Here is a 24,914-nt window from a genome sequence, read left to right as displayed (position 1 = left end):
TGTATGAGACCCCATGTCAAAATACCAAAACAACTCAAACACAGTTCCCTTCAGGGACAGTATGAGCCAACTGTGACCCAGCCAAGACAGAGCCTCCTGTCTGCAATCCTCTCCTCTCTCAGTCTCTCTTCTGTTTCCTTAAGACCACGTGGGAAAGATCCATGACCTGCCTGTGCGGCATGAAAAGCTCCTGACCTGTCTGCCCAGAATGTGTGACCGAGGAGACCCCAGGCTGTCTTCCCATTTCAGACGCAGAAAGTGATTTCACACGGCTCTAATAGCTGTCACTCCACCTGACAGATGCAACTGAAGCCCGGAGAAAGCTGGGTCAGTGAGTGTAGCTGTGGTGGGCAGGGCCGCCCCCATGTTCTGTCTGCTGAGATATGAACAACCCCAGCTCTTGCTTAGACTTAATCTCATTTTAGGAACCCAAAGAAAGACTCCGGGGTTTTCCTGGATCTCTTTATCCCTCCTCCCGATATAGATACATAAGATAAATCTCATTTTTTTCTGTTTTTCCCTTTCGACTCTTCTAATTGGTTGGACCTGACTCTGGACATATGTGGTAACCCCCTAAGTTAAATGATATCACAGGGTCCATCGAACACCCTTTCTGTGCAGAGATGTCCTCCAGATACACAACAGCCCAGGAAAGACCCTGCATGAGTCCCACAGCAGAATCTCAGTCTTTTCAAACACTAATCCCAAGTGCAAGTTGAAAGCCAATTTTCTAGAGAGGTAATTACATAATCCACTTTTTACAGTCAAGCTTTGCTACAGCGTAATTACTTGAGCAAAAGGAAAATAAATACTCAAATGAATATTAGTGCAGTAATCATGGAGATGCTGAAGGCAGAGCCTCCCTGGCTTTAATGACTTCTATGAGGCACAGACAGAACTGTTCTGGAGCTGTGCTGGGCTCCCAGGATGAGCAGGCACAACAGAGGAGCCCCTCCCCCAACCCTGGGACCAGCACAGACTGCAAACAATCCCCTCCCTCCGTTCTTCCTGTCTCCTGGCAGCCTTAGCTCAATTCACAGTGAACTTGGAACCCAAATGGCTCTATTGTGTGGCAGGTACCTTCCCACAGTGTGAAGACTCACAGAAGACACAAACAAACAAGAACAAGCTCAATAAAGACACTGTTCATTTACTCTTGCAACAAACATGAACTAAGCCCTTGCTCAGACTGGTAGCAAGCCAACACTACAGTAGTGTCCCTGAAGAGAGACAGTTGCTCACCTTGTGAAGACCACATGCAAAGTGGAACACAGTACAATGCCTGTGCACAGACAAATGGTAAGGAGGTGGTACACACACCACACAGGGATGGTGTCCACCCAGAAAGGAAGGCTGTGAGTAGGGTTGGCGTGGGACTGGAGAAAAGATTTGGGCAGGTAAATGTGAAGGGCATGCAGCTCCACAGAGACCAAGGGGCCTTGCAGAGCCAGAGGCATGGAGAAAACTGACAACAAGCAGAGATGCCTGCAGTAACTACAGAGGGTACAGGACCCAGCCCTGAATGCTGAGCGTGCACTACCCCAGAAGAGGTGTAGGAGCAGAGCCCTGGCCACTGACCGCACTTCTGCTTCTGGTCTGCCCGGCAGGCACCTCATGGGCTCCAGCACTTCCATGCTGAAGCTTTCCTCTGGTTCTTCCCTTCCTGGTCCACCTACCTGCTCTTCAGGCAGCAGGCTCTAACTCTTCCCTGAAAGGCACCTGGCTTTGGGCAGCAAAAAGTATCCCAAATGAAAACTACCCACTTCAAGGCATCTGTGGTGGTTTGGGGTGATCGTCAGCTACAGAAGGGAGTAGGCCACAGAGGTGCCAAGAAGGCCCAGTGCCGAGTGCACTGTCCTATTTGAGGAAGGATTATGTAGACGGATGTTTGGAATAAGTGAGGTCACTGTCGGCCTGACTGAGGACAGATGAGTGAACTTAAGAGGAAAAACTCTTTTATGAGCCAACGCCCTGCTGGTCCAACTTGAACTTGGGGTTTGAACATGGAAAAATATGATCAGCTTTGCTCTGCTTCTTCTTCATGTTAACCTTGATTGTGTGTGTTTTATGTGTGTGCTATGTGCACATGTGGGAAGGTGGGGGGAACCACTATGCACACGAGACCAGAGGATGCCAGGTGTCCTGGCCTATCAGTGTCTATACTAGTCCCTTGAAACAAAGCCCTCTCACTAAACTTGGAACTAGCCTGGCATCCAGGAAACCCCAGTGATCCTCCTGACTCCACCTTCCACAGTGCTGGGGTCACAGGGGTCATGACCTGTGGCCATGTCCAACTTTTACAAGCACACTGGCGTCTTTGAACTTAGGTCTTTAGGCTTAGCACATGCTCTTATCCACTGTCCCATCCACCATGAATCTCTGTCTCTAACTGTCCACATCCCTGTTATCATAGATGATAAGCAAGAAGGAAGGCTTCCGGATCATTCTGAAGCCAACTGCAGAGGTAGAGGCTCCTCGTGAACTGTTTCATAGAGGAAACCCATAGGGAATTTCTTCATGGCAGGCATGGAGACCAGATATGCGAATCCTTGAACACGTTGCTACTGTCTGTCCACTTTTGCTGCTGGGTGTAAATCCTTACTAATAAGGCCTCTCTGTCAGTTCACCAATGGCACCTTGCTGCAGGCAAGGGAAAGCGCTCAGTTCTCCCAGGAACAGCTTTCTGGAAGTCTGGCAGAAGGCTGAAAGAACCAAGATGCAGCGCAGGAGGATGGCTGCGCTACAGCGAGTCAAATATTTACTGTTCTCAGGGTTTTAAATGTGAACATTCTTATTCAGTCACCCGTGAGCCAGACTTTATCACAGCGCTTTCGGGTTGGAGTATTTTTTTTGTCTTCTTCTATATTTTCCAAACCAATAGAGAAATTTCAATGCCAGGGTAGCTTAGCTTAGGCAAACAGGACTGCCAGCCTCAGGAGCCTCACAACCACCTTCATTTGCACAAGAAATAACCCTGACTGCACGGTACTACCAGACAGAAGGACTCTGAGAAACATTTGGAAAACAGCTGACTGTGCCTTTGTGAGCTGTTGTCACAGTCACTGTGGGGCAGAAGCAGTCTGTCAATCATCACGGGCTCTGTCACTTCACCTAACATCCACACAGGCAGACCACCGCACACCCAGGCCGGCCTGTCCTCTAGCAGGGAAGGCAATAACGACAAAAGACACACACACAGCAAGTGTGGCCTAAGACAGACACTCTGATACAAACCTTGTCATTTGTTTAAAATATGCACAAGCACTGAGACATTCAAGAGTATTTCAAGCGGGTACCAGGCAGATGGACCAGTCGCTAATGTGCTTGCCTTGCAAGTAAGTATGAGGACCTAAGAATGAACCCGAGATCCCACATGAAAGAGCTGGATATCGGAACGCCTGCTCAAGATCCTGATGCTGGTACACAGAGAGGACTGCTGAGTCCTGGGCCAGTGAGAGACTACCTCTCAAAAAAAAAAAACAAAAAAAACAAAAAAAACAAAAAAAAAAACACCACCATGGAACAGTACACTGAGGATCAATGTGTGCTGTTGCTTCTATCCCTCTGGTGAGTATCTGTAACCACTGGAGCCATCTGAATGCAGTCATGGGAGGGACACAAAGACAAGACAAAGGGACGGAAATCTGAGTTAGCCATAGCTTGCCAGTGAGCAGACCCTTGGACACACGAGCTGCACAAAGATGGCCACCACACACTGGCACTAGCTCCCCCGAGGACCCCAGAGATGACTCCTTCCCATGGCAGTGCTAAAAGTGGGACCAAGAAACAAGTGTTTACACTTCAGGTCCTATTTTTAACAAACTGTTTTCCTAGTCTCTGTGCCACCAAAGCCTTTCTGCTGCGCTCCCCTAAAAATAGTGATGTTTTTACTCCTGCTCAGGATGGCACACCGACTCGTCCCACGCTGTTTCTGCGATGGGAATGCACTCAAGAAGAACGAAGCACTTACTATTTTCCTGACACTATGGTACTTCTGTAACACACATAGTGGATGCTGCCACATCGGAAGATGTCTTCCCTGCAGCAACGCAGGTCTGCAGCAACCATGCTTGTTGTGTATCCCGGCCTCGAGGCTGCAGGAGCTGTTGACTTACACATTCTCAGAGTTTGATAGTTTATTTTTATCAACAGGCTCACAAAGGGTCAATTTCTTTCTATTACAGTAACAGTAAGGAAGTCATTTCCAATGACAAAGTTTAAGGTGAAGAAGAATCAGCTTTCTGCCCTAGTTGCCCTTCCCATACAACTTGACACAGCCTAGAGAGTTAGCTGAGAGGAACTGCCTGCATCAGGTTGGATTATGGGCATGTTTGTGGGGGACCATCTTGGTTTTAGTTGATGTAGGAGGGCCCAGCCCACTCACTGTGTGCAGCAACATTCACCTGTAAGTCCTCTTGGGCTGCATAAGAAAACTGGCTAAGCAATAGCCTGTGAGTAAGCCAGCAAGCAGCACCTTTCACGGTGTCTGCTTTACTTCTCAGCTCTAAAGTGAGCTGCTGGGTTAGAGAACACTGCACTGCATAGCAGGCAGGCCTACCTCCAAGTGCCCACTGTGACATGCACTGAGGTCACCCCTTTCCTCCCATGGTCAGAGTGTTCTATCTCACAGGGACAGAATCTAACTAGAGCATAGAATACACCTACACACCACCCTGTAACTACAAAGCAAAACCAGCCCCCCCACCACCACCCATGTTCCTCTCAGCTGCTGTCTTTGGTATGTCCTCAGAAAGCCCAGCCCTCTTCTCAGGGGACTAACCCAATGTTACCATTACCAATAGCACACCCGTCTGCCTCACAGAAGCAAGGATTAAGAAATCTGAGAACTCTATTCCTGGCTACACTTTCTTACCTGCCTAACACAAAGGGCTAGTCAAGTAAATTATTGCTAGGAACTGCTCAAGAGAGAGAGAAGCCCCTGGTACCCGCATGACCACAGTTTTATCTTGAGTCTACAGATAAATCACAAGTACCCTGACAAGGGCTTTCTATATGAATTACTATCCCACATCAACAGAGTGTTGTTGGCTCTGAGACTAAGCCTACACAAAGCAGCAGCTGCTGCCCTGGAAAGGACATACCACACACACTGTGCAAACAAACAGAACCCAGCCTACAGCTCCCACAGGGAAACCTGTACTCCTCCCCACCACAGGACCTGGAAGGATCAGTCCCTGGGATTCAAACTGAAAACAACAAAAGCCTCCAGTAGGTAAGGTAAAGAGAACATCCTAAGTGACAAAGACATCTGGAAAGGGTCTGAGGAGCTGGGGGAGACGGCTCAGTAGGTAAGGTACTTGCCACTGAAGCATGAAGAGCAGAGTTCAGAGTCCCAGCACTCACTGTAAAAGTGCGTGGCTCACTTGTTATCTCCTGAAGAGGCAGAAGCAAGTGCAGAAGCAAGTGGATCCTTGGGCCCTGCTGGACAGCTAGCCTGGCTAAATTGGCAAGCTGAAGGCCAGAGAGACCCTGTCTCAAAAAACAAAGATGTAGGCAAGAGAGACGGCTGAGCAGTTAAGAGCACCTGTCCTGTTCCAGAGGACCCAGGTTCAATTCCCAGCACCCATAACGTGCTGCCCGCAACTCCACTTTAAGGGAATCTAACACCGTCCCCTGGACTCTGCCACTACATGAGCACACATGCACAGAAGCACATAAATAATTTTTAAAATTCCTATGAAGGCATTCTCATTACAGTCAAGACAGCAAGCTTCGTATCACAGCGGGTCTGAGATGCAGATCCATCTCAGAAAGAAAAACCAACCCTTCTTGCCTGAAGGTCCCTTAATGAACGTCTGGAGATCTGTTTCCAGTCGCAGCCCCTCCTCAGCCTCATACTCATGCCCGTTACCTTTAAGTGTGTGAGGTATTTGCTGGAGTTTGACTTGGGCAAGCATTTTCAGCCAATGGTTTTTTTTTTTTTTTTAAACCAAACAGAAAATTTACACAGCCAGGGTCCTTCATTATCCTAGCGTGAAACCATCCTCCCGTCTCAAGGAAACAGTTCAGTGTCAACAGCACTAAATTAATGCTGCCTTTGCAAGGCTGACGCTAATTTCTGCAAAATTTAATTTGCAAAAACTAGCCCAAGGCTACTGCAATATCAAATTCACTTGATGTGTTAATTTCACACTCCAGGGTCTTCATCCCATGGGCAGGGGAGGGGGAACAGCAATTATATAAAGTAGCAGAGTGCCTGAACTTACCCAAGAGACCCTAGAGAGCAGTCCTCCCAGCCCAGCAAGGAGCCAAGGCCCACCTTGCCTGCTGTCAGCTCCTGGGAGTATGAAGAGGACACCAGAAATCCGCCAGGCAGAATCAGTCCCTCTGCAGAGCTCAACTACCAAGTACCAGCAATGCATTTAATAAACTTTGTCTTTCACCAAAGAAATTCAGTTTGCATTTAAAAAAACAAATGAAAGCCTTGCTGGGTGGCTCAGTGGGTGAAGTGCCTGTTGTACAGAATGCGGATCTGAGTTTGGAGCCTCAGCACCCACATCTGTAGTCCAGCAATTGGGAGACAGACCGGGAGCTTATGACCTCTATCCTAGCCTAACCAAAGACCTTAGCCTTAATGAGAGACTCTCAAAATACAAGCTGGAGACTTTCCAAGAAGAGGTCTAGCTTAGGCTCTTAGCTCCAAGCGCACATGTATGCACATATGTACACAGACATGAATGTGCACACACACACTCCAGGTTCTCTGTTCTGACACAGGTGACAGAATGATGGATGCAATGCCATCTTCCAGTGGAGACTACTGAGGAAGATGTCACTGTGTACCACAGACCCTTCACCTGAACCTACTAGCTGTAAACATGACACCAGAAACACAGGCAGACACTGGTACCCTGGCTATCACAGTGACTTAGTCAAATCAGACCCTTCAAAAGTTTCTCCATCATTGGACTGCATCCCATCCGTCACTAATGAGTCTTCTAGGCAGTGTTTCTCATCCTTCCTAAGGCTGTGACCCTTTAATACAGTTCCTCATGTTGTGATGATCCCAATCATAAAATTATTGTGTTGCTACAACATAATTGTAATTTTGTTACTGTTATGAATCATAATGTAAATATCTTTTGGAGACAGAGGTTTGCCAAAGGGGTCATGATGCACAAGTCGAGAACTAGTGTTCCAGGAGGTAGGATCTCAGTGGCCATCTTTACTCCACCTGTCCACTGAGCTGGTGTTTACCTCAGGTCATGCAGCTCAGATGGAGGCTGCTTTCTAGCAGCAGTCCAGGGCTCTCAGAGGAGCAGTGTTGCTCGATGGCCCCTCTTGGTCTAGAAGAACACCAGCCAGTCGCCTCAGCCTCTTCAAGTGTCTCATGTGGGCAGGAGGCTGACTAGCACCAAGGGGGTCAGGCCCAGATGGAGCCCAAGGCCACCACTTGATGGAAGTTTACGGCTGTGGATCCCAGGCTACATCAGTAACAAGTTGTAAGTCAGCTGGAAATGGAAGAGACTACAGAGACAGACGTTCTTGAACAAAGAACGAAAGGTAGCATGACTAGAGAGATGAAAAACTCAGACAGATAAGATGTGCGGACAGTGTGGGGTCCCAGAGATGCTGATTTCAGAGCCCTGGTTTCTATGATGAAAAGTAAACAAACCCCCTGTGTGCTGAGCTAGAGTTTGAGAGACATCCAAGGATCCTTGGTTAAAGCACCTCTGCTCCTGAAATGCTACTAACAACTCCTGGTGGTACAGGCTTGTCAGCTCTGTGACTCTGAAGACAGAAGCAGGGGGAGCAAAGATCAGGGCTGGTATGACCAACTCTGCAAGACTCTGTCTCAAATTTTAAAATGTGGAGAAGTGTTGCCCTAGCATGTCCTCATAGATCCCAAGTTCAATCTCTAGGAGTGCAGAAAAAAAAACCAGCATGGTGTCCAGATGTGCACATCCCTGTCACTCACAGGAGTCGTTGTTTGCCACAGGCATTCCCACCTCCTGTTCCCCAGGAGGAAGACCATCTCCATGTGAAGAGATCAAGACAATGCTGAAAGGGAAGGAACACTGACTGGACCCTTCTCACTACCACATCCTCTTGACTACCCGCCCTGCTCTCTAAGCTAATCTATGCTAAGGTAGAGTGAGGGTCAGATCAACTCTAAGAACTTGTTCTTTGATTATTTAAATAGATTTATACGCTAGGTATAGTGGCTTACATCTGGAATATCAGTAACTAGGAGGCTGAGGCAGGAGGACAATTATATTTGATGGGTTAACCTGGGCTACAAACCTAGAGTCTTTCTCAGCAAACAAAAACAACCAAAAATGTTTTGAGTTTTTGTTTTTACAAAGAGGAACTTGTCACCATGAGATGTAAATGAAGCTACAGTTTAGACATGTCCCTACCAGGCTCTGAGTCACCCCTGAAGTAAACCTATGTTTTCTAATAAATCACAGTTCACATATCCACCGGCATGCAAAAGTAACCACAACAGTACGAGATACAAAAAGACCAAGATGGTGGCCAAAATAAGATAATTACTAGTAGTAACTCAACATACAAACACACTCAATGAGATTGACTCAGCCTGTAGTCTGGGGCCGGGTGGATGTCTACACTGTCACCCTGTGTCACAGGCCCTCCAGCAACAGAAAATCTGGACGGGCAAAGCTAGCCCTCACATCTGGGTGGGTAGCTTAAGAAGCCTGTGTGACCTTCTTACTGAGAAGAGTACAGAGCAAACAAAGAACCCTGGGGTGAGCTACTTATTGTCTGGGCTTTTATGGTCAACCCCTGATGGTCCATATGAACAACTCCCTCAAGAGGGTCTGGTGGAAAATTCATCCTCTGGCCTACCCTAGGCCTACCGAATCAACACCAGAGGCAACAGGGAAGAGGATACAGGATGCTCTGTGCAGTAACCTTGGTGATGGATCTATGAGCCGAGGTGATGTTTAGAAATCACTAAACAGCTTCACAGCTGAATCGAGCAAGTGGCCATAGAGTCAGGCACCTGAGGAATCCGAGGATGCATCAATACTGACTAGCTGCCCAGCCAGGCCACTGACAAGCTCAAGGAGCGTGACAGACACTGGAGGGGACATGTGGGAAGGACAGCTCAAATGCAGCCAGGTGAACCTAAGTGGTGTCCTCCACACAGCTACATGCCTGTCTGTACAGTGGCTGACGTCCCAGGAGCACATCCCAAGGCCTGGAAGGGCAACCAAAGGAGGCTGACCTCCTCTGCACGTATCCCAGGGTTATATGGACAGCTTTGAGTCTTCCACTCCCTCCAAATAACACTACAAAAACTTTACTTGGCTAGTCGCCTAGAAGAAAATTAGTTTGAGAATGATTTTCATAAAGCTGTGCGTTTGAAAGTCAGTCTCACAGAGTAAAGTCAGTGTGCTGCTTGGTACAGCACCTTAACTGAGAGATACAAAGGGGAATAAGTCTATCCCGTGGCCTCAGGAGAACATCAGGTTCTATAAGAATCAGGCAGCAAGACAGTCCTTCCATCCTAATGAGCAAACATATTCAGAGCGTAAAATCAGAAACTAACAAGATCCAACTGCCCAACTGGTTTTTCTCATCCTCTTTTTGATTTTGCAGAGACAGGGTCTCATAAAGACCAGGCTGGCTTTGAGCTCACTATGAAGCCAAGAGTGACCGTGAACTTGTCATCTTTCCACTCCTACCTGCCAAGTGCTGGGAAGCCAGGCCTGGGTCACCACCTGATTTATGTGGCACTGGGAATGGAATCCAGGGCCTCCTTCATGCTAGACGAGCAAGCTGCCAACTAAGCTAGTGACATCCCCAGCCCAAGTGGTCTTTTAAAAACATAAAGTAATAAACAATATTTGCTTTCTCAATTGGTCATCAAACCAGGCCAATGGGATCCCTTCCTTGGGGAAAACAACTCAAGACACAAAAGACTCAGAAGGAGAGAACAGCTTCCTTGTTCACTTTTCCCAGCAGCACCACTAACTGTGCATATTTTAGCACGTTTTAAAAGGAGGAGAAATAAAACACTGCAACTCAACTAGTGTGTGTGGAACAGAGCTGGAGAGACTGCACAGAGTGCTCCACATACACCAGAGTGCTCCACAGATGCCTGGCACAGCTGGTCAGGACCAGCAGACCTCTGGGTCTCCAAGTATTTTCTAAGGAAGAAAAACAAACAAATAAATAAAAGAAAGGAGAGAAGATGTAGAAGAAAAGGAAATCCTACACTTCTGAACAGTGAGGCGGAAAAGCCTGCTTGTAACTCAGCCTTGTCAGACAGAACACAGCAGCCTCAAAAGGTTCAATAGCCTTTTTATAAACCTATTGTGTGGAGAGGTTCCTAAAAATAGTGCGGTTCCCAGGCAGGCAGATCACAGGAGTAATGCCTACATGCTAAGCATCACACAATAGACAAAGGACAGGAAAGGAGGGCAGGCTGGAGCTCCCTCAGTACCAGGCTCTTGAGGCTGGCTGTCTTCCTCCCTGAACACTCCCCCAGGCTCTGTGTGCTCAGACTACCGGGTGGACCACGTCAGCCCTCACACCCTCTCCATGAAGATGAGAAGGCGACAGGTGATAGCAGAGAAGTCAAGCCAGGACCCATGACTCACACATTCATGGCCACTAAAGAGAACTTTCTCGTTCCTTGAAGGCAATGCCTGTACAATTACCATGGTTCTTGCTAATTTTCCCTTGAGTCAAAGTAGCTTCTCCACCTCCACAGCCTATGGGAATCACCAAGGAAAGCCTAGGAAAATATAGATGTTGGCAGCTCACCGTTGATTTGGCTCTCAAATACCAAATACAGGATTGTCAAGTTTCTTAGAGGCAAGATGGCTCAGCAGGTAAATGTGACTGCAGGCCTGGTGACCACAGCTGGATTCACAACCCATGTAAAGATAGGAAGACAGAACTGACTGTACGAGTTGTTCTCTGACCGCCACACACGCACTGTGGCATGAGGCTTCCCCTCTCTGATACATAGATTATATTCTTACATTGATCACCTCCAGTACAGTGATGCTTTTAAAAAGTGTCAAGATTGAGCAGCTAAGAGCTTAAGGCAACACTGGGCTCCTGACCAATCCAGCAAAGCAGGCAACAAAACACTTAGGTCTAGGGCTTGCAAGGTGCCAACCATGCAAGCATGAGGACCTACCTGAGTTTGAGCCCAAGAACCTATGTAAAAGAAAAAAGGCCAGCCAGCGCACCCATGGCCAGGGAGACAGTGACAACATACACACTCACGGCTGGGAAGCAGTGACGACATACACACACATAGCTAGGAGGCAGTGATGACAGGCACACAGCTAGGGAGACAGTCACAGGTGGGTCTCTATTTTATTTCTAAGAGAGTTTATCACCAAGCTAGTGAGAGAGTCTGTCATAAAACAAACAAACCAAAACTGGAAAAAAAGAAGTCAAAAACCCAAGGTGGAAGGCACTTTAGGAGTGTAACCACCTAAGAGTGGTTCTGTCCTCCATATAGACACATGTATATGTGTACCTGCATTTAGACATGTACACACACCAGTCTAGAGTGAGCCACTGTCAGTGTTGAAGCCTACACAGTCTACACAACCAAGAGACCAGCAGCACTGGCCTTGTAGAGCACCAGCCTTGTGGAACACCAGCCTTGTGGAACACCGGCCTTGTGGAGTGCACCAAGGAACTGAACAGACTCCACTCTGAGAAGCAGGAGACATAACAAACTGAAAACTTAAAATCCACATTTCAATAATCCTTCATCCCTGATACTAACTTAGCAGTCACATTTTCTTTCTTTAATACAGAAGTTAACATCTTTGCCATGAATTCTTACTATGGATGGAGAGAAGTAACTGTGCTGACGCTCTCTGAGGTACTCCTTCACTTGTCTACAGTAGAGCAGCTGCAGATGGCTCACCTCAAGCCCTGGAGGATATCCTGACCCTGTGACCATCCTGGACGGGCTAATGAGGGTATTCTGTATATTCTGTGTCCTCTTCTCATGTCCTAGCTATCAGAACACTGAAGGAGTGGACTCTGAGAAACTGGAATTTCCAAGTAATCTCATGAACAAAAAGGCTGATATCGGTGTCAGCCAAAGGAAGAACTTGTCTCCCAGGAAGAAATGCCACACAGCTCCGACAACCTGTCAGGTCACCGTGCCTGACAGTTGGGAGAAGGGGTCACTGGACATCTGGGCTCCTCTTCTCTCTCCCCATGTGGCCACATGGAGTAAATCTCCGTTCTTGGCTTCCCCTGTCACTTGTCCCTCTATGTGGTCTACTGAGGACAGGCTCTCGGGCTTCAAGAGCCTGGCTCCAACCCTAATGCCAACCCTAACAGTAGCAGCCCCCTCAATCTGGACGCTGCAGGTCCAGAGCCAAATTTATCCCAGGTCCTTTAAAAGGCAATTAGCTTTTAACTTCTGAGCCAGAAGTTACTGAATCTTAAAGCTTAGCAGACTCCTAACTACCCCAAACCCTAAGGCTAAAAATGCTGAGATAGCCCGGGAAACATCAGCAGAATGGAAAGTGCATTGATTTCCAGGCACAGAACAAAAGGAGGCCATAAAATGCAAGTCATCTCTTCCCAGGTGGAAGATGTCATTCAGGGTAATGACTGCCTGTGGTCAGTCCCATCTGCCTCAGATGGAATTCTCACTGTATTCCCTTCAGAAATTATGTCACATGGACATACAGATCATGGTAGTCTTACCAACAATTTAGCTAATTGTTTTTCAGAAATTAGTTAAATAGCTATATCAGAAGTGGCAAGTGTCCCTATTAATAAAACTCATCCAAAACCTTGAGAGTAACGTTTGTATAGCTATTTCTCCAAGCTAGACACAAGCATTCCAACCCTGAAGAACAGCAGCTGAGATCACCCATAGGAGATGCTCACTCACCACAGCGCAGCGGACAAGGAGGCTCAGCGCCTTCTCGAGGACCCGCCCCTCCCAGAGGTCACTGCCTGGGTGACACTCCACAGTGCATTCTGCTTATACGTAAAGTGAAGCACGAAAATCTAGGTTGAACTCAAGGCCCTGGGCTCAATCTCCAGCAACAAACAAAGGGTTCAGGTAAATTGCTCAAGGTTAAATAAACTAACCCTGACAATCTGCCGGCCAAGCGCAGCGGCCACGCTCAGAGACTGACCATCCTAATGTGTCGGTTCCCATCACTAAATCGTAGGTCCCACCAAGCTCAGTTTTGGGGTGTATGTATGGGGATTGTTTTTTCTTTTTTGAGACAATGTCTCATATGTAGCCCAGCCTAATCCAGAGTTCACAGTCCTCCTGCCTAAGTATCCTGAATGCTACGATTACAGGTCTTAGCCACCAACACAAAAAGTCCACATACTAGCATGTTTGTCTACATATATCCTGTGCCAAAATGGCTCAAAGCTGTTGTCCTCCAGCCAGAAAGACAACCCTCCTTTCACTCCGAGCCCTTGGCAGGTTTCCAAGCATCTCATCTCCATCCTCACAGGATTAGGAACAGGAGTAGCAATGCCAAGCACACAGATACACTTAAAGCGAACGACGATAGCTGCTAAGCGCAGTTTAATGTAAACAGAGAAGCTCCTCACTGACTCCACAATATAGCCCCCAGGATGGACCACATGCTTAGGGTTTCTGTTCATCCTTCAAAGTGGGGGATGGCCAAGCAGGTGTGTAAGGGACCGAATGATCCGAGGTCTCAAGAACTTCGACCCTAGAAAGTAGGAGGCACAAGAGCCTGGGCTGGAATTACTCAGGATGTGGCGGGTTCCCCAACTGTTCTCAGACACATGGTTAATTAACAGAGACAAGCCTCCATGGAACAAAAACAGTTATTTCACCAAGGAATCAAAGTCTGAACGCTACCCATTGTTCCTCAGTGAATGCCTCCTTCAGGAAACCTTCCACTGCTGTTGCCACCAAACAAACGCTCCATACAAACAAACAAACCAAAGAAAGGAAACAGCTTATGAAATTACAACGTGTTCCGTGACAGAGCCCAGCCCTCGCATTCATAAACCCAGAGACGACCGACTCAGCGGCTTTTCACTAAGGGAGGGAGAACACGACAGTGCGTCTTTATAATGCAGGACTATAAACAATTTCCAAACTGAAGTACACTGCAAGTCTCGTACACAGTAGGTATATCCTTCTATATATTAGGATATATGTGCACATATATACATATGTGTATAGAGGTCAGAGGGGGGCACACATATGCTATTGCATGTATGTGGAGATCAGAGTTCTTTCCTTCTACCATGTTGTTTCTGGGGACAGAGCTCAGGAAGTCAGGTTTGCACGGCAACAGTTGGTGTGTTGGGTGGGTATCAACAGTTAACGGCTGAACTCATATGGAACTCAATATGTAAATCAGGCTGGCCTTGAACTCACAGATACCTACCTGCCTCAGTTTCTGAGTGCTGAGATCAAAGGTCTGCAAAACTACACCCAGGTAATTTCACTTTTTAAATTTGCCTGGATTTTAAATGTGACCAGACTTCCAGGAAGTCTACGGGTATCTTTGGAGCGTTCTCCTCTATTGCACTTCTCCGTTGTATGAAGTAATACTCTTATGTAACACAATAAACTATGACCTGACACACTACAGATGCCTAACATCTCTGGCAGGCGTCAGAACCACTCACCCTGAAGCACACACTAGGACCTGCCCATGACCTCCCTTCCCATGGTGACCAACTAAGCATTGGTCTGGAGATGGGTCATCCAGGTGGAGAAACCCAAGCACAGCTGCTTTCCAAAACTCTCCTAGGTAAGAAAAGGCCAAAGGGTGCTCAGCTGTGTCCAGGTAGCTCCAATCTCAACGAGCCACCTGGCTTTGACAGCATGGCTTGTCACACAGCTGGAGAGGAGCCCACAGCACTAGAAGGACAGATGCAGCATCACAAGGTTCCTTCCTTTAAGCAAAACCCTGCAGTCTTGCCTATTTCCTGTTCTGGAACATTTCTCACCTCTCTGCACTGATATTTCCACAGCAGAATTTACTTGGGCTCATGGGCTTCCCTGAGCACCGGAAATGGACTGGGTCTCCTGGTTCCCATCAGGAAGGAGCAAGGCCATGTCAGAAGAGCCATCCTGGCCTCTGCTGCCCCTCCTCAGCAGTCACTCCTTCCTGGAGCATAGGTGGGTCAGTATTAAATAACTCAAGGTTATTTAACTGAACTGCCATGACTCAACACACACATTTATTCCCAAGAAACATACACTGATGTTCTTAGGTGCAAAGGGTTGAAGATCACACATGTGAGGTACAAATGTGCATGTGTGTGAGCCGGACTTATGAGGCAGGGCAGACACAGGCTCCTTCAGAGACCTATCTCACTTCCTGCTGTTTCCACGGATTCTGTAATTCATGTAAGAAAAGAGGAAGCACACCTTGACTCAAGGCTGAAAGGTTAGCCAACAGCCATTCCCATCTGGCCCATCTGTCTTACGGCAGCTCACCTCAGCATGCCCCACCATGTCCTAACTCTCCAGGACAGTGGACTTCAGGCAGCCCTTTGCCAACAATATGCTCACCCAAGTCCCTCTTACCTATGGGGTACTCTCTACACAGACAAGCACAGACTGATTATAAAACGCATATCCTCAAAAAGACACCAAGGGACACACAGAAACTCATCAGTGACTAGGTTTGAACCCCCATCCCACGACATTAGGCAACTCTAAAGGTCAAAGGAACCTGTGTGAGCCCTGCTCACCACATCTGTTACAGCATTCACAACATGGAGAGAGAACACACCTTTCCAAAGAACCATTATTGGGATGTAGGAGTCCAATTAAAACATCAAATAGCTGTCGAGAGTAACTCAGTCTGCATGGTCTGCACGGCAGCCTGCAGTAACTTACCTAAAAAGATTCCAACCTCCGATGGCAAAGCCTGGAGCTCACACAGACTGCAAGGACCTGCAGGAGAAGACAGAGACCTTGTCAGATTCCTGAGGGAAATTTCAACAATAGTTTTCAGAGGGCTCAGAATCCCTGGGCAACCATAGCTCCTTCCAGGGACCTGAGGATGTCAGATCCAGGCCCATCAAGGACACCAAAGCATTATCTTATCCATTTCTGTCTCCTCTTCTCCCAGCATGTAACGGAGCTGCTGAGGTGAATGGTAATGTCAAAGGCTGACCAAAAAGTAGATGAGAGAACCCAGTGGGCTGCTCTGCATCCAGGTGGCAGAGGCTGGCAAATGCAGTCTCTTCTGCAATACCACTCTTGCCCTGGACAAGTTATTTTTGTAAAATATTGTTTAACAGAAGATAAGGGGTTTGTTGTCCATTTTCCCATACATCCCTACTGTCCACTGTCACTTCAAGGAGTCCTTTGAAAGGCTTATTTATCTGTGTATGAGTGTGTTGCCCACATGCATAAGCCCTAGAGACCAGGAGAGGGCATGAGGGTCTCTGGAACTGGAATTACATTGTTGTGGGCCACATGTGGGTCCTGGGAAGGTTTCAAACCCAGGATAAATGGCTGAGATGCTTATGTAACATATTAAAGTGGACACTAGCCACCAGGTTCTCCCAGCATCCCTCAATTCCTGCCTGCTATAGGACCCTTCAGCTAACTAGGACCCTGCCCCCAATCCTGAACTCTCCAGCCTAGGGAGCTGGGCTGCTTTTCCCTACATAATCCAACCATTTTGGTTACCTGTCCTCTTTGTACCTTCGGGCCTCCAGGCTGTTGTACCTGGTTCCCTCTCTCCCCACAGGACTCAAGGTCATGTCCACTCAGGACTCTCTCAGACGTCTGACTCTGGCTACTCTCTCGCACATATCTGTAAGAGATTTTCTCCTCCATCACACGAAGGAGTGATCATGTACGTTTGCTTTTTATTTCTTTATTCAGAACCTGGATCCTTATCACTGAGCCATCTCTCCAGCCTCCACAAATACTCTTAAAACACCTGAGTCCTAATTCTACCACAGGAAACAGCAACACAAATCAACCACGTCACCCACCAACCTTTGGAATCACAGTCGCTTCTAAGTGTTATGGAGGCAACACCAAGACCAGAAGGAGAAGGGTGTCCCAGATTACCCTGTTGCATCACATCTGCTTCTGGTGACAATTCTGATGCTGTTTGTAAACTCACACCTACTGTAAAGGGGAAGGGAAGGAAAGAAGGGAGTGGCAGAGTCGACAGGTCATCCTGCTTCCCTGAATGAGGAAACCTGTGCTCAGGGAAGCACTTCCTTCTTGGAAGGTCAGGATTCTTGGGTTTTGGCCCAGGGTGCAGTTCTGTTGGAAGAGTGCTTGCCTAGTATACATGAAGCCTGGGTTCCGTCCTGAACCTCACCTAAACAATGCACAGCAGTGCACACTTGGGATTCAGGAGGGAGGAGGAGGAGGGAGGAGACAGACTATGAGTTACTATGAATTGCAGTCAGACTGCTCCCCCCAGATCACAAGCTTCTCCATCCACAACTCGATTTTCAAAGCAGTAGTTATAAGAACTGCAAACTAAATCTTCCTGAAATCCATACTCCGGTGTGACAGCACGTGGACCCAAGATGCGGTAAGGAGGGGATACTGACCAGAAGGAACCCAGGAGCAGGCTTCCTGCAAGATGAGGCAGCCCCCAGTAAGGAAGAGCCCCGCCATCCTGCTCAGGAGCTGCTGTGCTGGCTTGGCACCATCATGAACCACTTCAATATGACATAAAGACAAGGTCACTTATTCAGAAGGATGTCACTGGCCTGTTTTAGAAAGCCAACCTTCCCCAGTCTGCCTCCATTTTTAGGAAGCCCAAAGCAGCTGAGGAGCCGTTACTGAAGTCTCTCAGCAGCAGCTGGATTTCTCATTGTGGTCTACGACCAATCGCCCTTGTTCTGAGGTTCAGAATCAGAAGCACAGTCAGCAGGTTCCTCAGCCTTACCATGGGATCCAGGATTTGCATCCAAAGAACTTACAGTAGGCTCTGAAGCAGTGGTTCTCACTTTCCTAATGCTCTAACCCTATGATACAGTCCCTCCTTGTAGTGACCGTAAGACTATTTTATTGCTACTTCATAATTGTAATTTTGCTACTGTTATGAATTGTAATGTAGCCGGGTAGCAGTGGCACATGCCTTTAATCCCAGCACTTGGGAGGCAGAGGCAGGTGGATTTCTGAGTTCGAGGCCAGCCTGGTCTACAGAGTGAGTTCCAGGACAGCCAGGGCTATACAGAGAAACCCTGTCTCAAAAAACAAAAAAAAAAATGAATTGTAATGTAAATATCTGTGTTTTCTGATGTCTTAGGCGATCCCTGTGAAACAGTCATTCGACCCGGACAGGTCATGACCCATAGGTTGAGAACCCCTGCTCTAGAGTCTGTATCTAGCCACTTTGGCAGCCACTCTTTCCAACCGACCCAAGTGTCCACTGATGGGTGAATAAACAGAGTATGGCCCATTCATACAATGGCTGTTATTCAGCCTTAAGGAGGAAGGGAATTCTGACATATGATACATTATGGCTGAAGCTCGAGGGCCACTAAGTAAGGTACATGAGTCACAAAGGGACAAAGGCCGAGACAGACAATTTCTCTTAAATGGGGTTCTGGGAGCAGTGTGGACTCGGAGCAGAAGCAGAATAGGCTCAGAGGATGGAAGATGGGGAGGTTGCTTTAGCAGGTTCAGAATTCTAGTCTTATGGAAAACCACAGACAGAGAGACAGACACAATGGCTACATAAATATGTGAGTTTACCTAAGAATGCTGAACTGCTTATTTTAAAATATAATGTCCCCAAACACAAAATCTTTGTGACAGATTTCCTATCCAAGTGTTCCCTGACCTGTCTGTCTATCACAGCTACCACTGGGCCAATTCTTACAGGCTGCCTCCTAGCTTCTGGCCATTATAATAGGACAAGAGCACACTGCGTACATGACAGTCTCTGCCACTGAGGCTGAGGCTGTGCAAGAAGAACGCCACATGTGACACACGGAGCCGTCACCAGGGAGACCTATGCGGGAGACATGACTGCACTGCAAATCACAAGTATCTCTTGCAAGCGTAGTATGACCTTCCAGACTTTAAGAGAGAGGCACTTCTGAAGCATCTGTGTTTCTCAAAGATCAATATTCCAATTTTTCTGTAAGGAAGGTTCTGTTCTCGAGCGTCCTTGTGTGCATGCTTTATGAGACCCCTACACAAGTTAGAAAAGTCTGCTGCTAATAGTCAGCTTTATACCGCACTTCTGGGTTACTGTCTGTAATTCATGATGAAGCCCCTCACGCTGAACACTCTGGAAAAGCTCCTTCCCTCCCCCTGACTCAGCAAGCATCCCATGATAAGCAAAGCCCACTCTTTCAGCTGCTTTTGTTTATGGCCAGGAAAGGAAGCCATAGATTCTCCTAGTATCAAGGAGGACTCTGGAGCCTAGCCACACTTCCTCCTTCACAGGTGGCTTAATGAGGTGAGGGCTCTGGGCTGGGAAGGAGGGATACACACAAAGCTGGGTTTCCAGCAAAGCAGCCTTCCCCAGCAAATGTTCTGTACTGGGACACAAGGGAAGGGGCAGGGAGATCCCCATTCCTAGGTCGGTACTAGGACACCTCACAAGATGCTCTGCATAGTTACAACCCATGCAGGCATGCCCCTCCCCCATGCCTTGTTCCATACAGCAGGCTTCCTGATGAAGTGAGGTTCTGAGGAAGTGCAGCCAGCACCAACCCACAGATATTCCTTTTAGCTCTTCCTCCAACTGGTAGGAAGACAACCTGCCAGTATTCAGGGAAATCCAGCATCTAAGCAAGGCTACATTTTGTTTTGTTTTGTTTTGTTTTGTTTTGTTTCTTTAATAGTAAAATTCTTGGGGCTGGGTAGAGTGCTTGCCATGTAAGCTTAAGGCCCTGAGTTCAATCCCCAGAACCCAGGAAGAAAAGTCAGGCATGATGGTGTGCTCCTATAAACCCAGTGCTGGGATTTAGAGGCAAAGAGACAGGTAAGGTCACTGGGGCACACTATCCAGACAGCCCAGCGGGATCATTGGACTGCAGGCCAGTGGGAGACCTTGTTTCATAAAATGAAATGAATAGAGACACCAAAGGCTGACCTATGCTTCTATACACATGCATGTTAAGAACATATACATGTACATACACACAAAATAAAAACAAAGAAACCAAAGTTCCTTCTCAATATACTGAGATCATTCCAAGTCAAAACCAGGCTACGTCCTGCCCTGTCTATCTCGGCACACAGCCCAGAAGCTCCGACAATCAGTGAAGGAGCCATGTCGTTCCCCTCAGCATCCTGTGCAGCTAGGACGGCCACTGCACTCCCTTCACCACTCTGAGATACAATGACATGAACAAGTGGCAGCAGACACCAACACCGGCTTAGCCCAGCTTGCCCAGTCCCAACGAGCCCTCAGAGCCCAGTTCACCTCTCAGAAGACAAGTCGAGAACATGAGAACTCAGTAAAGACCACAAGCACTAGGACTGTGGGTACTGGGACTTGAGTATGTCAGATGACATCAGTCTTCCTGGGAATGTGCTTTGGACACTAATGTTCCCGATGATAGTATGTGTTCAGCATGCTGACCAGTCACCCAGGCTAAGATCTTGTGGAACTCTCAACGTCAATGGGACTGAAACTCGGGTGGCTTATGATTACTCTGGTTCCTTTCAAGTTACTCAGGAAAGGAAGAAACACTGGACACAGAGACCCTTTGGAGCTATTTAATATTCAACAAATATTTGTGTAGTAAATCTAGCACCAACATGCAGCCCTACATGCTGTGTACACCAAGATGAAATTCTTGGCACCAGAATCACTGCCTAAAGCCTGCCTAGGCTTCCCACAGAATGAATCCAAGTTCCTCAGATAGCACCAGAAGAGATTTCTGGTGGGTTACTCCTCACTGGAGAGGAGGAAGCCATATTTGACTTGGAAGAAGACACAGAGAAAAGGAAAGGCTTTGTAGGGCAGTGGACACCAGAGAGGCCCCCATTCCTTCACCTGAAGACTGTGAGGAAACTACCAGCCACACCTACACTGACTTAACTAGCCACCTAGCAAACTCAGTCAGACCTGCCCTCTCATCTCAACCCAGAGCTAGTAAGGACACACTGGGACTCGGATCACCACACACACCTCAGACATAGAGCATCACACCTCACAGAGCACTCTGAGCTCCAAACCACCTCACATGACACTCTCCGTCCTTAACCTTACAGAGCACTCTCTTAGTCCGACAGCACTTCCTCTCACACAGCAGGCTCTCGGCCCTTCAGCACTTGACCATATAGAGAAGTCTCTCAGGCCTGCCCCTCACCTCACGGGGCCTTCTCAGGTCTATGTAGCCTCCTCCATGGCCTCAAAGACCTTCGCTCTCCACTTCCCTGGCATCTCAAAGAGAGAATACAGTTACAGAGCTTCCTGGTGCCTTATTCCCCACTGTACTCCAACATTTTCAGTTTCTTACATGATTTCTTTTAATGCCAGTGCCACTTGACTGTGAGTTTTTAATAGGCAGTAGCCTGAGGTGTAATTGGCAGGAATTAACAAATAGTTGTAAAGTGAATTAACAAAAGCAGGCAAGCAAGCTTCTTAGTCTCAAAAGACAGTGGCAGCAGACACTGTTGGTTATCCTGTCACCCCAACTTCATGGTGTTAACTCTTTTGGGGACTTAGTAGTAAATTACTGTCACGACCATATGTGGAATAGGAAATTCTCTGCCTCTTTCAGCATTTACCATACAAAAAAATGAATAAGGAAAACTTCAGAACCAAAAAATTCCTGGTACACTAATGCTAAAATGCTCTATCCCATAATGAACACAAAAGGCAAATTTGTAGGCAAGGCAAACAGCTCAGCCCTGCAGCTTTCCTACCCTCTGTCCACCCAGCTACCAACCCTACCATTCTGGTTCTCATGCCCAGACAGTGGCTTCAACACAGGGGGGAGTAGGGAGGGGTCATTAGGCACCTGGAGAACCATCCTCATCTCCACCCAATCTATAAGACTCCACCCAATCTATAAGACACTACAGACAGGTGCCATTTTAGTAACAGGATGCAGGCTCACTCACAGGATGCTCTGTGTCAAGAAGTAAGGTGCACCCCACAGGCATCCCGACCTGGGGACAGCAAAGGCCCTGGGACCTGACATGCACAGCTGACCGAGGCCTCCATAATCATCTGCTAGTTTGTATCAGCACCTGCTCATAGGCAAGCGAAACATTAGAAACAAGAAGGTATCATTTATATTCGTTATCTAGAGAGCTGAGCTCTGATCCAACTCCGGACCACGCAGCACAGTGGGAGCCGTGCTGTGCTCTGTGCAGCGGCTGATCGGAGCTTCAACTGAACAATGTCTTGCATGTTCAGCCCAGGCACCCATAGTGTGAACCTGCAGTGGTGCTCATTAAATCAAGGAGAATGAATCAGACTTGTGAGATCCAAGTGTATTTTCTATTTTAAGTATGCAGATTAAGAGCAACTAACAAACTAAGAAAAGATCAACTTAAACAATTGCCTGTAGGTGTCCTTAACACGCACACAGCTGTGGCTGATCGTTTTCCCAAATCTGCTGCCCCTGTGTCTACATACACTCAATGGGGCAGCGCTCACAGCCACATGAATTTCTTGATACACGCCCTGCTTACCATTCCCTGGAAACACAAATGAGAATCCACCAGTCCATGAGCTCCCCACGAGCTCCGTGAACAAAAGAAAGAGAAAATAAACTCATGGGGCTGTGTCCCCCACAGGCTAAACCTCTCTTGTAAGAGAATCAGTGAATGTATCCATTTGAAATTATGTAGCTGTCTTTTCATGTGGGGGAGGGGAAGATTTGGCTGAGGAACACTGAATATTTCCTCACAGAACAGGGTTCCTAAGTTCACACTGCTCACATTTTAACCCTGTGCACACCTAGGGTGCAGGTCATCAGTTACATACATTCCCTGTGTCTGCAACCAATTATGTGAGAGGAAAGTTCCAAGAAAACTTTGGAGATGGAATGCAAGAGAATCAGCTTGTACATCGTTTGGTAGCTCACTGCATCCAGGAATATGTGATTTTTATCCCTATCTCCCTGTAACAGGTGAACGTATTCTATTGCTTTGGTAAAGGCAACATCAAAGAGTCATTTTCTCCTCTGGATCCTACACTCTCTTCCACTCGGAACAGGCTGGGCAAAGCTCTGAGTGCCCACCAGACAGCAAACTGCAGCACTGCAACAACCCAGAGCAGAGAGGAAGAGTGATCCCTGACCACTTACCTCCTAAGGAGGCTCTCAGTCTTAACAACCCACCAAGGGAGAGCTGAGTGAGGAGCAGGCTCAGTGCAGTGCCAGGGAGCACGCTAATCAAAGGGCTCTAGGCAACATGGAGAACAAGGAGGCAGGTTTGTAATAATGCAGCTACCGACTTGCAAGCACCCCATAAACACCTACAGAACTGAATTCAATCTCTCACAGCTTGAATTAGGAAACCATGATGAGGAAGACTGGAAAAGGCGGTGCTGCCAACTACAAAAATAATAACTATGCACAGTCAACCAGGTAGGACAACCGAGTGGGAATATTTCAGAAAATGAGGCAAACACCAAAAGCTAAGGATGACCGGGTGTGGATTCAGGAGCCAGCCCAGGAAGATTCCACAGGAAACAGCAAGCAAGGCTCACTGTGTCACAGAGCCGCCAGGGGACTCTGCCTCCAACCACAGTCATGCACAAGTCCTCTCACTAGAAACCTGGGGCCTTGGGACACAATTAGAAAGATAGTGTGACATCACTAGGTTCCAGTTCTCCACACGTGCAGACTGTACAGACTCCTGTGGGAAGCAGGAGGACCCTCACACCGGGACACACGGCTTCTCCAGCCCACGTGCTCCAAGCTACTGGAAGAGAACCTTCTTGCAGTCACACAAATTCGGCAACTTTTAGAAAAGAATGCAGCAGGGCAAAATGTCAACTATAGGGAACCTGCTACCCCAAAGACTTCAAGGCATATGCTGAAACCAAAGCACAAGGTGATGGCTTTAACCCACAAAAGAGTAAATTGAACACTGCTATCACCAGGATAGATTCTGTCAAAGGCAGAAGAACCAGGGAAACATTGACTGAGAAGTCCTTCTAGGAAAGCCACACACAAATGCAGTTCCCTGTTCTGTGCACACAACTCAGACAGCCCACAGAGCTGCTCACAGGGCAGAAACTCTGTGGAACTGAGAGTAAGGGCAGCTGTCACCAACACGAAGCCTGTTATGCTAGTGTACTCCAGTCAGAATCCTATGGCCAGTTTTCCTAACTGTGCCTAGTACTTCAGGAGATCACACACAGCTCTGCCTGGAGGTTGAGGGGCTATGGACAAGTAGGACCGGGTACTGAGGAAAGAAGACAGAGTCAGAGGTGGGGGGCTAGGCAGGCTCAGCTCATAACACTGTTGTTTTACTGCATAACATATTTTACCCTTGACTCATTTTTATGCACTAACACAAAATTGATTTTTTTTTAATATTCTCCATTTGTGGATCTAACTCCCCCAAATTGTTCAGACTACCAAAGATATTCAGTGGGTCATGTGCTCTGTGCGTGTGTGCGTGTGTGTGCGTGTGTGTGTGTGTGTGTAGCCTGCAGCCTCAAAGACCTTCTGTCCTCTTCCCTATGCCTCCAGGGTGCTGGGATTATAGGCACCACTGCCTCAGCTAGCTCTCCAATCCCAGTCCTCGAGTGTCTTCGGTAGATTTTACTACTGAGTCATGCTCTCTAGCTGCTCTGCATCTTAAGGTAGGGCCTCTCAAACTATGTGCCAGGGACCTTCTTACTGTGTCAGCAGTAGAAAAGCAACAACGTGTTAAAATGATGGCCTCTGAGCACAAGGCAAGGTCATAATATAACAAACTACTTGGTCACCACCTGGGCCATATAACAAGGCTCTATCTCTAAAAATAGCTTTGATTCCTAGCATTTACATGGGAAGTTCAAAAC

General features: G+C 47.5%; 1 protein-coding gene across 2 annotated transcripts in view; it reads right to left on the bottom strand.

Moving 5' to 3' along the window:
- Sipa1l2 (signal induced proliferation associated 1 like 2) overlaps nucleotides 1–24,914 on the bottom strand; it is a 148,086-nt gene that overhangs the window by 85,172 nt on the left and 38,000 nt on the right. For both annotated transcript variants that reach the window (XM_028767712.1, XM_028767713.1), the window contains exon 2: nucleotides 15,839–15,895. The gene's annotated coding sequence lies outside the window, so the exon portion shown is untranslated. The remainder of the gene's footprint in view (nucleotides 1–15,838; nucleotides 15,896–24,914) is intronic.

The sequence above is a fragment of the Grammomys surdaster genome, unplaced genomic scaffold (genome assembly GCF_004785775.1).
Source record: "Grammomys surdaster isolate TR1022 unplaced genomic scaffold, NIH_TR_1.0 181, whole genome shotgun sequence".
NCBI classification, from domain to species: Eukaryota; Metazoa; Chordata; class Mammalia; order Rodentia; family Muridae; genus Grammomys; species Grammomys surdaster.
The sequence above is the reverse complement of the archived record's forward strand: the minus strand, read 5'-3'. Positions and strand labels throughout refer to the sequence as shown.